This window comes from Macaca mulatta, chromosome 2, assembly GCF_049350105.2.
Source record: "Macaca mulatta isolate MMU2019108-1 chromosome 2, T2T-MMU8v2.0, whole genome shotgun sequence".
In the NCBI taxonomy this organism is placed as follows: domain Eukaryota; kingdom Metazoa; phylum Chordata; class Mammalia; order Primates; family Cercopithecidae; genus Macaca; species Macaca mulatta.
Window position 1 is genome coordinate 9,230,808 of NC_133407.1, and position 19,048 is coordinate 9,249,855.

Sequence of the window (19,048 nt, forward strand, 5' to 3'; positions counted from 1 at the left end):
AGAGATGGAGTTTCACCTTGTTGACCAGGCTGGTCTCAAACTCCTGACCTCGTGATCCGCCTGCCTCAGCCTCCCAAACTGTTGGGATTACAGGCATGAGCCACTGCACCCGGCCTCAAATCCTTATTTTATGGGTTAAAACTCCTGAGACCTTGAAAATAAGTCTTCTATGAAATGCTAATAACGTCTAACATTTTTTCTCAGTATTTATTGACATAATGTTTTAAATTGCGTTATGAAGTATTATATAAATGTATATTTGAACCCTTGTACATAGTAGGTTCTCAAAAAATATTCATTGACTGACTTTGACACAGTCTTAGCTTGTTACATTTAAGGACCCTAATCAATACACAGGACCAAGACAATGACTCGAAAAGGGTGAAATTACTTGTTCCATGGGAAGAAGACACTGAAACACACTAGAAGGACGCATCCAGGGATATCAACTTCACTGAAAAAGGTGGGTGGGACTTTTTCAACCTTGAACCTTCAGAGCTACAAGAGTCTGTTGAGCCCTTAGCTTCCCAACCTCTTGTGAGAAAGAGCTGTGAATGGCCACCACACATTGAGGCCATGAGGCTACATAAAGTATGCTCTCAGACATAAAAGAGAATAATTAGGAAGCCAATGAATGATACATGACAGCGTTAATAGAAATTAAAGTAAATAGAACCTGCTTTTGCTTTGAAATGAAGTCATTATTTGTCAACTCTTTCCTGAAGATATATTAGTTATTTTAGACTCACTATCCTAGACGGTGTTAGAAAACCTTGGAAATTTACTTCCTTTTTTTAAAAAAAAATCTTAACAGATGTTCTAAAGGTATGTATTAATGTTTTTCTCAAAAAAATGTTTAAAGAGAATATTTGCAGCAAAATTGGGTTTATTTTGGATGTATGTACTTCAAAATGCTGACTTAATTAGTATTATCTTATTTCTAAAGTATTTTAGGAAATATTGTTTTATTTAAACATCTGTGAAGTGAGCATTATAAATCCCACTCTACACAATACAGATGAGAGGTGTAGACAGTAAGTGACAGAGCAAATGTCAACCTGAGTTTACTGACTCTAGATCCATACTATCCCACTTGCCACCCATTTACCTTCAGCATTTACCTTGGATAGACTACCTCTTCTTATTAAGACTCAGGCATTCTCTTCGAATGTGGAAACTATGCCTAGTATATAGTGGGCATACAGTACATAATTACTTAATACATGAACTCATTTTTTCACTCAACATCTTCAAGGACTTACCTGTGCTAAGTTTTAAGGAAGAATCACAGAACGCCCCTACCTTCACAGACACAGCACAATTAAATTAGCAGATGTAAACTAAAAATTACAAATGGCATTCATGTCCTTTAAAAAAATAATTCTCTGAATGCAAACTGAAATGTATTATTCATCTTTATATCCTCAAAGTATCTACCATCACATCCAACCCATAGTAGATGCTTTACAAAGATTTGCCAAAGAAGTTGGAATGTTAAATCCTGTTATAATGGCTAAGGCCAGTAAGTAAGAAAAGGAGCAGAACTGTGTGTGTGTGTGTGTGTGTGTGTGTGTGTGTGTGTGTGTGTGTGTTTAGCAAATTTTTTATTTTGAAGTAATTTTAGATGTTTTAAAAGTTGCAAAAATACTATAAAGAGTTCCCATGTACCTCTCACCCAATTTTCCCTAACATTAATATCTGACATATTTGTCAAAACTAAAGGGAAAAAAACATTAATCATTACTATCAACTAAATGTCAGACATTATTTGGATTTTATTAGTTTTTCCACTAATATCTTTGTTCTGTTACAGAATCCAACCCAAGGTACATTGGATTTAGGAATTTCTTGCTTGCAGAAATAATTTTAGAATGTAAGGGAGAGTTTGCATTACATTAGGTCTGTTGATCACTGAGGAATGTTTATGAACCCAAAATAGCAGTAGTACATACACACAAAAAGGAGCTTTGTGAAGATAAGGAAGGAAGACAATGAACTGGTCTCAGCTGTGTCTGGCAAAGCTTGAAAAACAAAGTCCTTGTATGGTATGTTCTGAACCAGATTTGCATGCGCTATCCCAGTAAATTTACATGTAACAAAAAAAAGTAAACTATAGTTATTTAAATAACAAACAGTTCCTTTTATCAACTAATTTTTGACAAGGTCTCAAGAAAACACAATCGGGAAAGGACTGTCTCTTCAATAAATGGTGTTGAAAAAACTGAAAATCTACATGGAGAAGAACGAAATTAGACCCTTATCTTAGACCATACACAAAAATTAACTCAAAATGGATTACAGACTTAAATAGACCTAAAAATGTAAAACTACTAGAAGAAAACATAGGGGAAAAGCGCCATGACATTGATCTTGGCAACAATATTTTGAATATGACTCAAAAGAGATAAGAACAGACATTTTTCAAAAGAAGGCATACAAGTGGTCAAAGGGTACATGGAAAATGAGAAAATGCTCAACATCGCTAACCATCAGGGCAATGCAAATTAAAACCACCATGAAATGTCACTTAACACCTGTTAAAATGGCTTTTATCAAAAATAAAAAAGGTAACAAATGTTGTTGCTAGGAATGTAAATCAGCATAGCCATTATAGAAATTGGTATGAAGGGTCCTCAAAAAACTCAAAATAGAATTACTATATGATTTAGTAATTCCACTTCTGATTATATAGTCAAAGAAACTGAAATCAGTATATCAAGGGATATCTGTTCATTGCAGCATTATTCACAATAGCCAAAATATGAAATCAACCTAAATATCCATTAATGGATGAATGAACAGTGAAAATGTGGTGTATATGCATGATGGAATACTATTTAGCTTTAAATTAAATTCTGTCATTTGCAACAACATGGATGAATCCTGAGAATATTCTATTAAGTGAAATAAGCAAGGTACAGTAAAACAAATACCACCTAATCTCACTTACATGTGGAATCTAATAAAGTTGAACTCAGAAGTAGAGTAGGCTGGAAGGTAAGGAGGGAGAAAATGGGAGGCTATTGACCAAAGCATACAAAGCTACAGGTCGACAGGAAAAATAGGTTTTGACATCTGCTGCACAACGAGAGGTGACTATAGTCAACAATAGTGTATTGTTGATTTCAGAATAACTGAATTTCAAATGGCTCATGATAAAAAAAATGATAGGTAAGCCAGGTACTGGATATGTTAAGTAGCTTGATTAAATCATTCCACAATCTATATACATACATCAAAATATCACATTGTACCCCATAAAGGTAAGTAAGGATGATTTGTTAGTAAAAAATAATATTAACAGTAAATTTAAAAATTCCTTTTCAATAGTCAGTCTTTTTAAAAATATAAAACAATACAAAGGATATCAGTTTTTGTATACCTCCCACACTACAAAGAGTACCATTACAAAGGAACTTGAAAATCTCTTATAGTTTAAGTTAGCTTTCTGTTCAACAGAAACTAGAACACAGGTATTTTTTTTCTCTTTCTCTGGAAGGAGATTCTGTTGAAATAACAGATTGGAATTTTATTTAATGACAAGCTAGTAATAACAAAAAGAATAGAGAAGTATGAGAGATTTTAACAAATTTCTATAATGTTAAATCTTATAGCTATGTGGAATGTAGCAGACAAAATCTCTGCCCATAATACTTGTGGGAGACAGTTTCCATGGAAGAAGCTAGAAGTTTCAAGGTCAGAAAATTCAAAAATTAGAACTCTCTTACTAACTACTTAGAGTCAGAATTTTAGCCAAAATTTGGGAGCAACTTTCTAAATAAAATGGATCCTTGGGATGGCTAAGATGTCCAAGATGGGTACTAGATCTCAAAGTGGGTGCTAACAAACCCAAATTAAAATTCCTTTTTATTTTGCATTTGGAAATTCGTAGGTTAAAGGTTCATTTCTGGCCTGCCACTCAAATGTTAAGACTGGCAATTGATAAGTTTTGGTAAGTGCATTGAATGTCCCGTCAGCCTTTCATTCAGAAAGAAGTCTAGCAGGAAAAGAGCCCACATGTCACAAGGATGAAAGCAGGAGAGATCCACATCCACACAGTCAAATTGCCAGATGAATCTCTAATTTTTCTGTATGAATAGAAACACAGCAGCATGAGATAATGAAAAATACCATCAAAATAAAAGATGAGGAAAGAATAATGGATCCGGCAACACATACTTGACATAATAGGAGTAATTTTTAATTATACTGTCGGAGTGTGTTGAGAAGATATTTCACTTATGAAATTTGAAAAAAGGTAAAAATAAATCATCAATTAATGAATTCAAAAGAGATATCGGGGACTAAAAATACACTTTTAGGAATAAAATTCAAATAAAACTTTTTGAAGAAAAATTTGGAAAAAAAAATCCCAGAATGTAGAGGTAAATAAAAAGAAATAGAAAATACAAGAAAAACAAATGAAGGAGACATAACAAAATAGTCAGGAACTATGGTATCCACCAAGAAGTTTCAGAAAGAGAAAATTATGGAAAAAATTATCAAAGCAATAATAGAATCTTTTACACAGGATCTTAGCCAAAAGGCTGAGAAGAAACAATAGAATATCTTATACAGATAAAAGTGGACACCAGTCTTCATATTCAGAAGGTTCATAAGGTGTACAGAGAGCAAAAATGAACAAATTAATATATTGACTACCTATGCCTTCCTTACTTGGGAAAATGAATAAAGGGAGAATCTTAAAATCCCAAAATCGGACAGAAAGAAAGGAAATAAAAATATACCCACAGAAGAATGAGCATGAGACTGACAGCAGGCTTCTCAATATTAGCTTTGTAAGTTAGAAGGCAGTGGAAAACACCTTCAAAGTTGTGAAGAAAGATTATATATAACAGAGTTTTATATCCTGTCAAATTGTTAGACCAGTGTTGCTATAAAATAAAGTGATTTTCAGATAAGCAACAACCCCAAAATTGTGTCTCCCATATGCTTTATATGAGCAAGTCAATTGATAACATACTCCAGAAAAACAAGCAAAAAAAGGAAAATATGGAATACAGGAAAAGAAGTTCTGATTTAGGAGCACAATGAAGCTAAGGTATGACACCCTTGCAAGTAGACATAAAAGATAAGTAGTTTCAACTATCATAGGACATGGGTGAGAGGGTTTCAAGAAAGAAAAGGAAAGAGAAGAGAAGAGAAAAAAGAGAGAAAAGAAAAGAGGAAGGGAGGGAGGGAGGGAGGAAGGGAGGGAGGGAGGAAGGGAGGAAGGGAAAGAAGGAAGGAAGGAAGGAAGGAAGGAAGGAAGGAAGGAAGGGAGGGAGGGAGGGAGGGAGGGAGGGAGGGAGGGAAGGAATTCCATGCAATTGACTGACCAAAAGCCTGAACAATGTCAGAATGGGGGAAGTCATGTTACATAGTTTTCAAGAATGACAAGATGTTAGATAAGATGCTAATTTTTAAAATTATTATACATAGAAAAATCATGGTATAAATGTAAAGGTAACAAGAACAGCACAAAATTTTGAGCAATTGATGAAATGTAAGAAAAGTGAACGCAGGTAACACGGATTCTAGGAAAAGTATCCACCAAATAACACAAAGGAGTCATGGCATTCTATCTTTAGAAAAGGAAATTAATCTTAGAAAATGTTAGCATGCTTAGCCCTGACTGAAATGAACAAGATTTATAAAATCATAGTAATATTATATATTTTTTGGTATTCAACTTTTAAGGTCAACTTACATAAAAAGTACAAAAGGTATTTAGTTTCAGAAGATAATGCAAATGTTAACTTTAATTCATGTATAAAAGTATGGCTGACAGGAGTTGGGTGTTGGAAGGAGGAAGTGGTGTGAACATAAGGATAGGAATACAATTTTCTCATTTTACATAGTAAGGAGCTATGTCTGGAGTTGCTGAAACAAGAAATAGAGGTGTAGGAATTATATTCTTATGACCTTCAGTAGCATAACTTTTATTTAAAGTTATAAATATAATCATTGAAAGAACTAAAATAATAATAAAACTATTTAAATTTGGGGAAGAAAGGGGAAATTGTGTAATAATGCTAAATAGAAGGCCAATAGGTGTCATATAACATCTACAAATTTGAAGAAAACAGAGATATAAGTGCAGATTTAGAGTTTTAGAAATAACTAGCAGATGAACTAGATTCATAAATAGTTAAACGTCCTGGACAGTATAGAATGATAATCCAGAGAAGTGCTGATTTTCCTTGGAATCCTTTTCATATGTTACTTATCATTATATGCATGTATTTTACAATTATAAATATACATATATGTTAATTGTAGAAAATTTAATCTTTAATAGTTAAAAATAATTAAAAATATACCACAACATTTACACAAGGATTTTAGTTGCAGTATATGTCACAAAGTTTCAAATTGTATTAAAAAACATATCCGTCCATCAATCAATAAGAGAATATGGGACATTGTCATGTGAATTTTAATGCAGCCTTCAAAATAATTATATAGGAAAAGTGTGCTGACGTAAGTGGATGTCTGACAAATGTTGTTTATGGCAATGAGGAAGGGAAGCTACAGAATACATCCAATGTGATAACACACATGTAAAAAACCATACGCTTCCATTTCTATAGGTATTAATGCATACAGAACTTCAGAGAACAGGTCTGGAAATGCCAATAGCATTGATGGAAATGGTAAAGGAGAACTCAAACTGCACCGTAATTTTTTTTCTATGAGTTGCTTTTCTAAAAATATAACATATATTTTCCACTTTTTATTATGGGAAAGTAGAGACCAGTATGCTGAATCTGTATGATGAATTAATACATGCATCTCCCAGCCTCAAAAATTAATTCAAAGCCAACCTTATTTCATCTATACTCCTACCCATTTCCATCCTTTATAGATAATATTGGAGAAAATTTCAGACATCAATTTATCTGTAAATATTTTAGTATAACATAAATACCACCTTAAAAAACAATTATTTCAGATAATCAAATATCTACTCTTCAGTATTCCAATAGATTCATAAATGCATTTATTCACAATTTGTTAGTTTAAATAAATATCCAATAGGTCATGATTTTTAATGTTAATATTTATCATTAAATATCTCAAATATACAAATATAAAAAATAATTAATAGACATAGCATAAATACCACTCAGATTTATATAATATTGCTATATTTTATACTGACTTCAGATTTAAAAAAATAAAACTTTTTAAAATAAAAAGTGCATTCTTTTAAAAATTAAATATGATTTTAAAAACATAATACTGAGAAATAAAAGGTTAATGATACAAAATTATCATACACACCCCTGAAATTCTATTACCCTTCTCAAAGATCACATGTGCCCTAATGTTAATATGCATCTTTCCCATTATGTTATATACTTGATATTTATAATGTTTTGTACCAATTTTGACAAATTTTAAATGACATTAAACTATGCATTCCATTTTATTGTACTTTTCCATTCAACATTATGTGATCTGATATTTATCTATCTTGATACATGAAGAAAAAGTTTATTGATTTTAATTGCTTCCTAGAATTTCTCTGTGTTTATATGTTCTTTTTCCTTTGAAGGATGTTTACATTATCCCAACTTTAGTCTTATAAACTGTCATAATGATCATTCTTATAGACATTTATTCATGTAGATATGTGAGAGTTCTCCTAAGGAATATTCCTGGAAAGGAAATTTCTAAATCATAAGATATGCCATTTTCAAATTTACTTGATACTGTCAAATTGTGCTCCCAAGTGACTTTTCTCATTTACCTTTCCACTAGCAGTATACGAGCCTTTGGGCTCTATCCTCAACAGCCCTTGATATTTGCCAAGTGTTAAATTTGCATATATAATGAATGTGAATGGTATGTCTTTGTGATTTGAATAAACATTTATCTGATTGCTATTGGGACTTCATATATTTTCATATATAGTCTCTCAGATTTCCCGTTCTTTGAAATTCCTGTATATAACATGTGTTTATATTTATATTAGATTATTTGCCAATTTCTCATTATTTTTAGAAGTTCATTATAAATTTTAGACATAACTTTTATTATTCATTATTAATTTGTGTAGCAAGAATCTTCTTCCTCTCTGACTTAATTTTAGATTCACAGTGTACTTTCATCAATAAGCTTTAAATGTTAATGAAGTCAAAATTTTCAATAATATTATTTTTTGGTTTACGATATTGGGAACTTGTTTATTAAATCCTTCCTAATTCCTAATTCCACTAATATATAATCCTATGTTTTTTCCTAAAATGTTGAAAGTTTTGAGTTTTGCATTTTAATTTTATAATAAAAATATATATTTATGTATTACTTTTATGATCAGCAATCAATATCATTTTAAATGGACCAAAAATATTCAGTTTTAGCCCTCAGAAAATATTTATTTACTTTTATACCTATGTCTTGTTATTATATAAGTGAGATGATAATCTACATTTTTACACACTTTTTTCATTGAATAGCACTTAATATTTTCAAAAACTCGTCATAATTCACAGAAGGAATGGATGAGGCTGGAGAATCCAGACATGTAAGGTTTGGAGAGGGAACTTTCATGAAAATTCTCTTTTACCTTATATATTTGGGATGCATGCAATCCAAACAAAGAGCACCTATTAGCTCTTTTGTTTCTACATACTCTTTATATGTTCCTCCACTGTGGAAACTTATATAGTCTTCCTAATATTTGTAATTCACATCTCTCCCTCTCCCATTAAATCATGAGCTCCTTTAAGTCAGAGATAAATCCTAGTAATCTTTCTATCACTAATTGGAAGTACCAAATAATAGGTGATCAGGAAATGTGAAATGGAAGATGGTGAAGTGGACATTTAACTAGGAGTGAGGAGACCTAAATTCTACATCAGCAAGTAGTTAGGTGTGTGTCTTTGGGCAAGTTCTCTCTCTCTTTGTCTCTCTCTCTTTCTCTCTCTCCTCCTTTTTTTTTAAGAGACAGGTTTCACTCTACCACCGAGGCTGAAGTGCAGTGGCATTATCATAGTTCACTGCAGCCTTGAACTCTTGGGCTCAAGGGATCCTATAGCCTCATCCCCCTGAGTAGCCAGGACTACAGGTACATGCCATCATACCTGGCTAATTTTTTAATTTTTATTTTCTTTTCTTTTTGAGATGGAGATCTCACTATGTTGCCAAGGCTGAACTTGAACTCCTGGCCTCAAGCAGTCCTCCCTCTTCAGGCTCCCAAAGTGCCGGTATTACAGGTATGATCCACTATGCCTGGCCTAAATTTCTCTTAAGACTCAGACTTTTCATCTGCAAGCAGAGGGGATCAGACTAGATGATCTGTAAGTGTTCCACCTCCTCTGACATTCCAGACTCTGATTCTTTAAAAGATATTTAATGGAACCCATAAATCTTCTTTAAATTATTTATATTTCATGATCCTATTAAGTAGCTCAGTCTTCCAACAACCTGTGACATCTAATACTAACAGGTGTTTACTTAAATACAAACGAAACTTATGGTCCCTTAAGGCTGCCAGTTTTTCAGTAGAGATATCCCTGCAGGTTTGGATGGATGAGCTGTTTTCTGGTAAGTAGCCATCAGAATACCAGAGAGTGCACTTAATATAAGCTATCCATTGGTGCTCTGTTACTACTGCAATTTCTGGCAGGATACGAGACCATGTCATTTGCTGGCTAGTCTGTCTTTCCATCTGTCCCATGGACTACGACTTGATAAAGGGAGTTTGTGATTACATCTCTCTCTCTAATGACTAAAGCCTTCTTGTAGTGCAAAGTCTCCCATGGCACATGAGCAAGAATATTTGTTTCGAAAAATAAATTTAAAAGATAATTTATTAGACCTTTGATTATTCAAGGAACATTCTGTCACCACTGCTTTTTGGGACATGAAAAGTATATCATGTGTTCCATTTTGTGTTGAGCAAACTAAAGCTCAAAAGGCACTTTTAGTGTGTCCAAGAACCATATAGTCAGGAGTCCACCCCATTACTATAATGTACCAGACCAATCATCTGTCAAAATCTCCTACCAACATATCATAGCATAATCTCCAGGGCACACATACCAGAAAATAATTCCTCATCTATTCATTCTAGGTATAATTGTCCACAAAACTGGTTCTGGTTGAAACGGTCATGGAATTTTTTTATGCCAAGTAAAGAAAAATATCAGTAATTCAAAGTTTCAACCCAATAATCTACATTGATAAAACAAATTAATAATAATTGTTAGCCAAGATCAACTCAACAGTAAATCCCCACTTAACATCTATGGCAGGTTGTTGTTGTTGGATATTGCAACTTTAAGTGAAGCAATGTACGGTATTTCCTTGAATAATGCCATTTTATTCAACATTGTTTTGTTATAATATTGATAAGGAAGAAAACTGGTTGTATTATATGTCCTTTTGCTTAATGTCACAGTTTGTTAGAACCTATAAATGACATTAAGTGAAGACTTAGTATACTTGGAAAGTAAGATAGGCCAGAGAGAAGGCATTCACTTTTTAGGACTATGACTTCCCCTAAAAAAAATGGTAGAAACAGCACCATCCTTTTTTTTTTTTTTTTGGTACTTTCACTATTCCTTTTTTGGCAATAGCCCAGTGTGTTTCAAGGGACAATATTAGGCAAACAAATAGTTATTTGTTTAGGACTTATGACAAACAAAATAAGCAGAAAATTCCACTTGCATTGGCATAGAACTTGCTCGACATTTCATAAGTAGGGAGCCAAGTGAGTGATACCATCTTCAGACTCTAGCCTCAGGATGTCTCACCTCTCACATCAAATACCCTAATCCTCTGTATGAAGTACAACTTCAGGTCAAGGTATTAGTGTGTCGTGGACTTTAAAGAAAGTATTTGCAGTCACATATAGCTTCGTTTGAGCAGGTTTGTTTTCATTAAAACTTTTATACCTGAAATGGAAGCTAGTAACTAGACTTTGGAGAAGAAGAGATTTTCACCAGCTCACTGGGAAGTCCCTGTGGTTTCTAAGTTCCATTTCTCTTTCATTTCATGAAGGTATTACACAGTTGGTGCTGTCATTTCAAACCAGCAGAGTCAATTTTTTTCACCATTGACCTTGCAATTGCGGAAGTCAAGTCTGCAATTTTCATACAGTTGTACAATATTGGATTGCCCCAGATGTTATAGACTAATTTGTCAATGTTAATTTTATAGTACAGAAAATTAAGGACCAGAGTGAGTAAGAGAGCACCCAAGATCAACATAGAAAGTATAGAACTAGAAGCCAGACCTCAAAATTCCAAGGACAATGTCTTTTGCACCATGCTATACTGTGCATGTGTGGGTATATTTTAAGACCAGACCAGAGACAACACATCCAAATAAATGTAGATTCATTTTTATCCATTCCAAATAATACCCTTAGAAGTTCACAACTATTTTCATAACACTACTATTGTTTAAAACATAATTGGGGTGCTTTGGGGGCATTAACTCTAGTCTGTGGTACAATATACATACTTTATGGCACAATATTAGTGATTGCCTTTGCTGTCCAACTGTTAGCTCATTAAGGCTCAGTCTATATTTAATTTTGCCTGTATCTCCAGTACTTAGCATAACACTTGGTATAAAACACATCATTAAAAACATTTTTTGAATAAAATTAGTATAAGTTTACTACTTATGGAAGATTTAATTATTGAAGATGGTCAATATCATGAAAAAGTTTAAGCTCATAAAATCAGTGGCTGGGTTGGGTCATGTTTCATATGATTCTTAGAGTACTTGTCTCACTCCCACACACCCAGAGTAATTTGAGCTCAGAGACTGTCTTATTCACCTTAGAGTCCCATAGCACCACTCCCAATTCTTGCACAGAAATAAAACTCTCATACATATTTAATGAATGTTTGATGAATAATGGAGCAGTAGGCAGTAATTTGGATGAAGGTACAGACCACTTGTTTACAGGTTGCTGAAATAAGAATGCAATAATATTTCTTAAGTTGGCAAATTAAAATTAACATAGGCTATTGCCAAAGTTATAATCCTCCACTAGCCACTCTGAACTGTGATCTAAAATGAAAACACATTGTATGGACTGAGAGCTGATGTCCAAATAAATTTAGCTGCCAATATCCTAATTGCATAATGTTCTTAAAGAGAGAGTTTTCTATTTTGCAAAGATCTCTCCTCAGGCTCTTTTTAGGATGTGATATATATTTAATGTCACTAACCCCTCACCAGCAGGAAATTAAATGTTAATTAAGAATCATTTATGACAATAGTAAGTTTTCTGATACTTGCTGGTGCTGGTTACGCATGGTATTTAGAATTGAATATATCTGCACTTTCCTGGAATGTCAGGCTATTAACAAATGCTATCTAGGAATAGTGTACCATAGGAGATGTTCTAAAATACAAACACAAACAACACACTTAAGTCATTAAAGTCTGTTTGTATTAGTCCATTTTCATGCTGCTGATAAAGACATGCCCAAGACTGCATAATTTATTTTAAAAAACAGAGGTTTAATTGACTCACAGTTCCACATGGCTGGGGAGGCCTCACAATCATGGTGGAAGATGAAGGAAGAGCAAAGGGATATCTTACATGTCCCTTTGTGACTGGCACAAAGGTGACTGGCAAAGAGAGAAACAGACCAAGAGAAAGAGGAAACTCCTTATAAAACCATTAGATTTCATGATACTTACTACCATGAGAACAGTATGGGGAAAACCACCCCCATGATTCAGTTACTTCCCACTGGGTCGCTCCTACAACACATGGGAATTATAGGAGCTACAGTGCAAGATGAGATTTGGCTGAGGACACAGCCAAACCATATCACTGTTTAATAAATGTACTTGGGCAAAACCACTGAGACCTAGCTACCCAGGAGGTATCTCTTTTTAAAACATTGGTACAATAATGAGACTCAGGCTCACATTCCCATCAGATCCTGTATTCCTTTGGGAATAGGAATTAATAAACTCTATCTTTTGCCACACATTGTTCAGGGCAGAGTGGGCGGTGAGGTAGATAAACTTCAGGGCTTTGAAATCTCATGAAGCTTAATAAAAAGTATAAAAAATATCTTCAATCTTGGGGGTAACTACAAGGAATAGTCAACAGTACCTTGTAAGTTTTTTAATCTAAAATGATTTTTTTTTCCGTGGGAAGATATGCCCTGAACATTATGTCTTATTCCTTAAGGAGAATCTCCTCTACTTGATATTCTTACTTTGTTCTACTTTAACATGCAGGACTTATTTTTTGTAAGGTGTGTTTTATTGCTGAACTTGTGTGTGTAGAAAATTAAGAGCTGGTTGCATTCAGTCCTACCCATATACAAACATGGATGTTCAATGGGAAAAGGTAGGAAGCTTGTTTTCCATACTGCTTCTGTCCCTCTAGTTACCCTGATGTAACTCTCCATCTAGAGGGCGTATCAATATTGTGGGATATTAAAATGAGTCCCTACACGAGGCAGGTCAGATGGGGACTGGGCAGGATAAATAACACTTCCATTGGACAGCCAGTGGGGCCACTTGCTGGCTCCTGTCTTGTTGGCTAGATGCCAACGTAAGAGGTAACCAAACCCCTCACTCCAGGTTATTTGTCTTTCTCATTCCAGTGGAAACTGAGTGAGTGGCTGTGAGTCTGATATTACTCTCGTGTGACTTTTAAGCCCTTGCCAGCAAAGCCCAACTTGAGAGTGAGCACAAGTGAGACAGAGTTAGGGGAGAAGGGTCATCAGCTGCTAACGCTGCTTCTGTCTGTATCATTCAAGATCAGTTTATCTCTTCCTGGGATCTGTTGAGCTCTCCATTCATCACGTCATCACAACCTTTTTTTTCCATAATCCGAAGGATCTTTCCAAGATTTCAGAATGGAAAATAATCTCCTTTCCCCTCCCGTCCTATATGCCCTCAAATCTGTGACTTTAAGCACACGAATCCTATTTAGCCCCATGAAGTAAATAAAGGCTTTCAAAATTTAAAACCCAAAGACTGCCTCTCCCCTTCTTTTTTATTTTTGCTATGTCATTTTTTTTTTGAGGCAACATAAAGAATGTCTGCCTGCCTAAATGGAGGAAAGTAAAATTTACATCCTTAATGCTTCAAAAATATTATCTGACAGATCCTTTACATGCAATACAGAAAGAAAAAGGGGATATGAGCTCAAATAAGTGTATCTGTAGTTTATTTTAAGACTATAGAAATAAGTAGAGATCGCCTGGTTTAATTCTTCCGCTACAGTGAGGAAAACCAGGATCCAGAGAAAGAAAGTATGAATTTGGGGAAAAGAATGGAATTCTGAGCCCACAATAGGTGTCTTCTCAACTTGGTTTAAGGAAGAGTATAGACTTTAATGTTAATAAAATCCATATTTAAATTCCTATCTGATAATATTTTTCATTAGAATTTGAAATGTATAGATTCTGCCATTTGCTAGAATGTGTGACCACAGACAACTACTAAACATTCTAAGGGCTCTCTGTAAGTGTTTAGTATATAAGTGTAAAGTAATATTATACTTGTAGACTTGTTATAATGAAACCTTATGTGAAGTATCTAAATAGCTGGCACAAAGTAGATGCTCCATAATTCATTGCCGTGATTTATGGTATGTTGCTATATTGTAACTCTGTATCATAAATGTAATTATAGATTGTCACATGAATTTGTATGTGAAAGATACTAGTTAGATGCCGTAATAAATAAATATTGTGACTTTGAGCAAATGAATCTTATTTAGCCCCATGAAGTAAAGGCTTTCCAAATTTAAAAGCTACTAGCTAGATACTAGTATATCTCTTAAGAGGCACATCTTTTAATTTCAATTATTCACTTCTTCCAAAATTTTAAGTTTCTAACACTGAAACATTTACAATTAGAATGTACTGACATTTTTAGCTAGGACAGTTCATCCAATCAGAATACTTGTCAGTTGAAAAAGGACAGAATAAGACAGATTCAATAGCCAATATACTTTTTCACACAAGAAACCTGACCTCTACAGAGGAAAATTACTTTTCCAAGGTGGCAGAATTAGTTCCTTGTAGAACTAGGCTTAGAATTCCAACATCCAGGTATCTAGACTAGGTCATGTCACTCTCTCTGCCCTATTTGTAACATAAGAGTTGGGAGACATACACATCAAACTTCAAAGTAATCCAGACTCTTTTCCTGCTTTCATACTACACCTTATAACATCCATCAGATGTATTATAAAGTACCTTACAGAACTCTTTGGACTCACTTCACACCAACAAAACATAGATTGTAAGAGACAGATCTGGTTGCCTTAAACTTTTTGTTGACAGATCTTTTTTTCCCATCAGTTACTTTCTCTTATCTCCAATGTATACTAAAATGTGCTATTTTAAAATATTATTAAGGCTATTGTTATGCTTTGTTGAATTCTAATGATTCTGCGTTCTTGACATTTGCTCATTTTTATTTGCTCAGATCATCATTTAAGATTTTTTTTAAATGGCTGCTTTACCAGAGTGTCAACTTCTTTCTAAAATAAAGGAGAAATACATTTTCTCATCACTTCCTTTAAATACTTGAAAAAATAAATAAATGCAAGCGTGATTCAGGAATAACAAAGAAATCTTACCCAAACAATTCCTATCACAAAGACAGAAAAATACTAGTTAAACATAAAGGACAATGTGAAGGATAGTGAGAACTGCCTTTAACACAGACACAACTGAAATATTTTCTCAGTCCAGTCATGTTCAACTTAACAATAGCTAATGTAAGCTGATGTTAAAGAGTATTTTTATAAAGATTTTTCTTTTATGAAACCTCACCCATTTATAATCCATGTAAACAGACTTAACGAAAAAACACAAAACTCTCAGTATCAGTATCTTTGCAAAGGCACAGTAAAACAATAAGTGAAAATAGCAATAGTGAAACTCGCAAACAGGTTCAAACACCATAAATTCAGATCAATGAGATCATAATTTCTCTCATGGAGAACTTATGAGGAAAAGGAATTTTTTTTTTTTTTTTTTTTACAAACGAGAAAGAATTCATTACATGAAGCACAAATGCTTTATAACAACTGTTTTTGGTATGACACTACAAAAAATAATTTTTAGAGTAAGGAGGAATCTGTGTAGCTGATTATTTTCCTGTTTACATCTCCTAATTTTTTTAGAATACATTCCTTATCTGTGCGTATTTCATCTTAATCACTTAACCTGCTTGAGTCTCTCTAGTCTCAAAAATAAAAATGAAACAATAGTATCTACTCACCTTTCATCTAATATAAATTTTTAATGAAAAGAAAATGTAATTTCTTAAAGGATAGGATGTAGAGACAAGAGAAAGAGAGGCGTTAGGAATAACTTCAAGGTATTTGGCCTGAGGGACTGAAAGGGTAGAGTTGGAAAAGCCGATGGAGGGGAAAGGTCTAAGATACATACTCTTCCAACAGACAGTGCCCCAGCTCACTGAGCACACTGAACTGTGAAAATCTAGGAATTTGAAGGAGTCAGAGCTCTATGAATCCATTTTTTAGCCAAGGCCTAGCAAACCTGAATTACCATTTACTGGACTCCATAGCAACATATTTCTATGTGTGGCTGTTCAAGATATTTCAATATCAAAAGAACCTATTTATAGTTCTTTACTTCCAAATAAGATTACCTACAGAAAGGCGGTCACAATCATCTGAATGATAGACTCAGTTTCATGTGATACTTACACTTCCTGATTATTTTATTATTGAATGCATTTCATGTTTGAGGAGGAAAATTTTGATAGGTGTTAGAAGTCATACCAAAAATATTATTTTTTTAATGACATAGATTTTTATACATAATAGTGATAAAATTCTGGCTAGAATGCAGGATACACTGATTGAAGGGCAAACGCAGTTTCAACATGATGTTTTTCTATTAATACTTGTAAGCATGCACAACTCTTTCTCTCTGGCTGATAAATTTCTTGCCTTAGGCACAGTAGGATTGCTGAATTATTCATCTTTCCTATTGGGAAGTCAATGAATACCTGAAATGTATAAATGAAAAAAAAAATACGAATTGCAGTCTATTATGTAGAATTATAAAGGTATCTAGCAGGGCAATTAAAAAATTAAGATCTATAAATCTGTGAGTAGATGTTGAGAGGAAGTATAATTTTTGTAGAAGGGAATCATTAGGCATTATGTCAGTTGGAATCTGAGCAGAAAACAGATGGCACACTGTTGTTGAAGACAGTTTAATGAAAAACAATTTACAAAGCTGTGGACAATGTTTAGGTAAAACAATGAAAGATGATGAAGTACGCAGATTCTACTAAGGGGCAGAGGAAAGAGGCAATTACCAGCACTTGGCATGATACATCTATGGAGAAATGCCATTCTCAGGAGTTGGGGCTAAAACAAGTTGTAGTCATAGAGGGAAGTCATTGTCCACCCATGGCCCCAAAAAAAGGCATTGAGGGGGACAAATTTTTTCCCTCTGATCTCCTGATGATGCTTCTCTTTGGCAAATCCTTTTGGAGGACAGAGAGCATAGGAGCATGGACAGTGAAATTCAGAGGTCAGCCTCCTTGGTTACAGTACAGGGTAGAGAATGATGGAGAATGGATTTGGAGAAGCACAAAGAATATCCAGCATAGATATTATCTAAAATGGCAAGTTTAAATAAAGTTGACTGAGAAAACACATAGAGGTCTACAAAGAAATAATTTTTTAAAATTTTATCTTGTGAATATACACACTAATAAAGTTTGTGGTAAAGAAATTTATGACAGTAAACCCATATCAGCAAATCCTTCAATTTCAAATACTATGTTGATATTTAATATTTATATTTTAAATATCTTAAATTTATCTTTCATTATATTCAAGTAGTACTCTATAAAAATTGTGATATTTTTCTGTCCATCTACATATATATTTTAATTATCTACCTAGTGAGATCTGAAATGACATGTAAATAATGAATAAGCAATCATTATTTCTGAGTACTAAGGATTCTTTTTAAACTTTATTCTTTGAATTTTTCTGTATTGCTTGAGTCATATGTAACATTTTAATGAAATTATAAATGGTAAAAACTAAGAAAATATGTATTTCTATGTGGAGAGAAAATACACCTAATAATTTGGGGGTGACTTATTGAAATGCTGTCTTTTCTATGAGGCCTTTACAGGCCATTACAGTCATAATAACTTTCCCTCTCTTCCGGTATTCCCATTATAATGTGAAATTGACAGGGTCAAAACAAGAAAACTATGATAAATGATGTCTGCTCATTTAGCATGTGTTTCAAGACAGAAAAATCAATATTGGGGGTAAAAATAAAAACCAATTACTGAGAAGAGGTCACTGGGAGATTCCGTGAAATAAGGAGGTGCCAAAACACAACATGATAAACAAGTTAAAGAGCAGGCACCACAAAACAGCTAAAGTAACTGAGAAACAAGAGCGCAGGAAATAGTCACTAAGAAAATCCAACAAGTTCTGGTGGCTGGCAGTCCTATCCTCCTGGAATAATTTCTATGGGCTCCTAGCCATGCTTCCGGGTCTTTCCCTGCACTGCCATAAAGTTGCTGTGTTTTTCCTAGTGCACACTGAACCTTTAGAGCATTTGATTTGGACTTTCGTTAGGTGCCTTAGCATATTTTGCTTTGTTTTAAAATCTACACTTTATGTGACTCATTAAATTTTCCAGTTAATCATTTATATCTGTATGTATTCATGGATTTTTACATTATTCTATGACAATAAAATCCAGTCTTCTCATTATTTATGCAAATGCTTAAATTGCCACAGATTTGGCCAGTGGGGGACTCCTCCAAGCTGGCCTCTCTGTCCCTTTGACATGTCCCTGTCTTTCTTTGAGCACCCCCTTACTTTCCGACATTACAGAATGTTCCAGGATCATATTGTGCTTTCCCTGCCCAAGTCCTGGAGGTAGACATTTCTTCAAGGATCCCTGATTCCTGTTAGTGAAATTAATATTTAACAATATATTCTTAATTTTTTCCTGGTGCAAGTAGAAACATTATTTTTTTCCTTTTTGCTGAATTATCTGAAAAAGTCTCACCTATTTTTTTT

The 19,048-nt window shown here is 33.8% G+C and overlaps 1 protein-coding gene and 1 long non-coding RNA gene across 4 annotated transcripts in view; one reads left to right on the top strand and one right to left on the bottom strand.

Moving 5' to 3' along the window:
• The window catches only part of TP63 (tumor protein p63), a 526,038-nt gene that overhangs the window by 476,297 nt on the left and 30,693 nt on the right, over positions 1–19,048 (bottom strand). The gene's annotated exons all lie outside the window — the stretch shown is intronic.
• LOC144338981 (uncharacterized) overlaps positions 1–19,048 on the top strand; it is a 66,690-nt gene that overhangs the window by 44,943 nt on the left and 2,699 nt on the right. Inside the window, exon 2 of the long non-coding RNA XR_013413494.1 lies at positions 9,133–9,224. This is a non-coding gene — a long non-coding RNA (uncharacterized LOC144338981). The remainder of the gene's footprint in view (positions 1–9,132; positions 9,225–19,048) is intronic.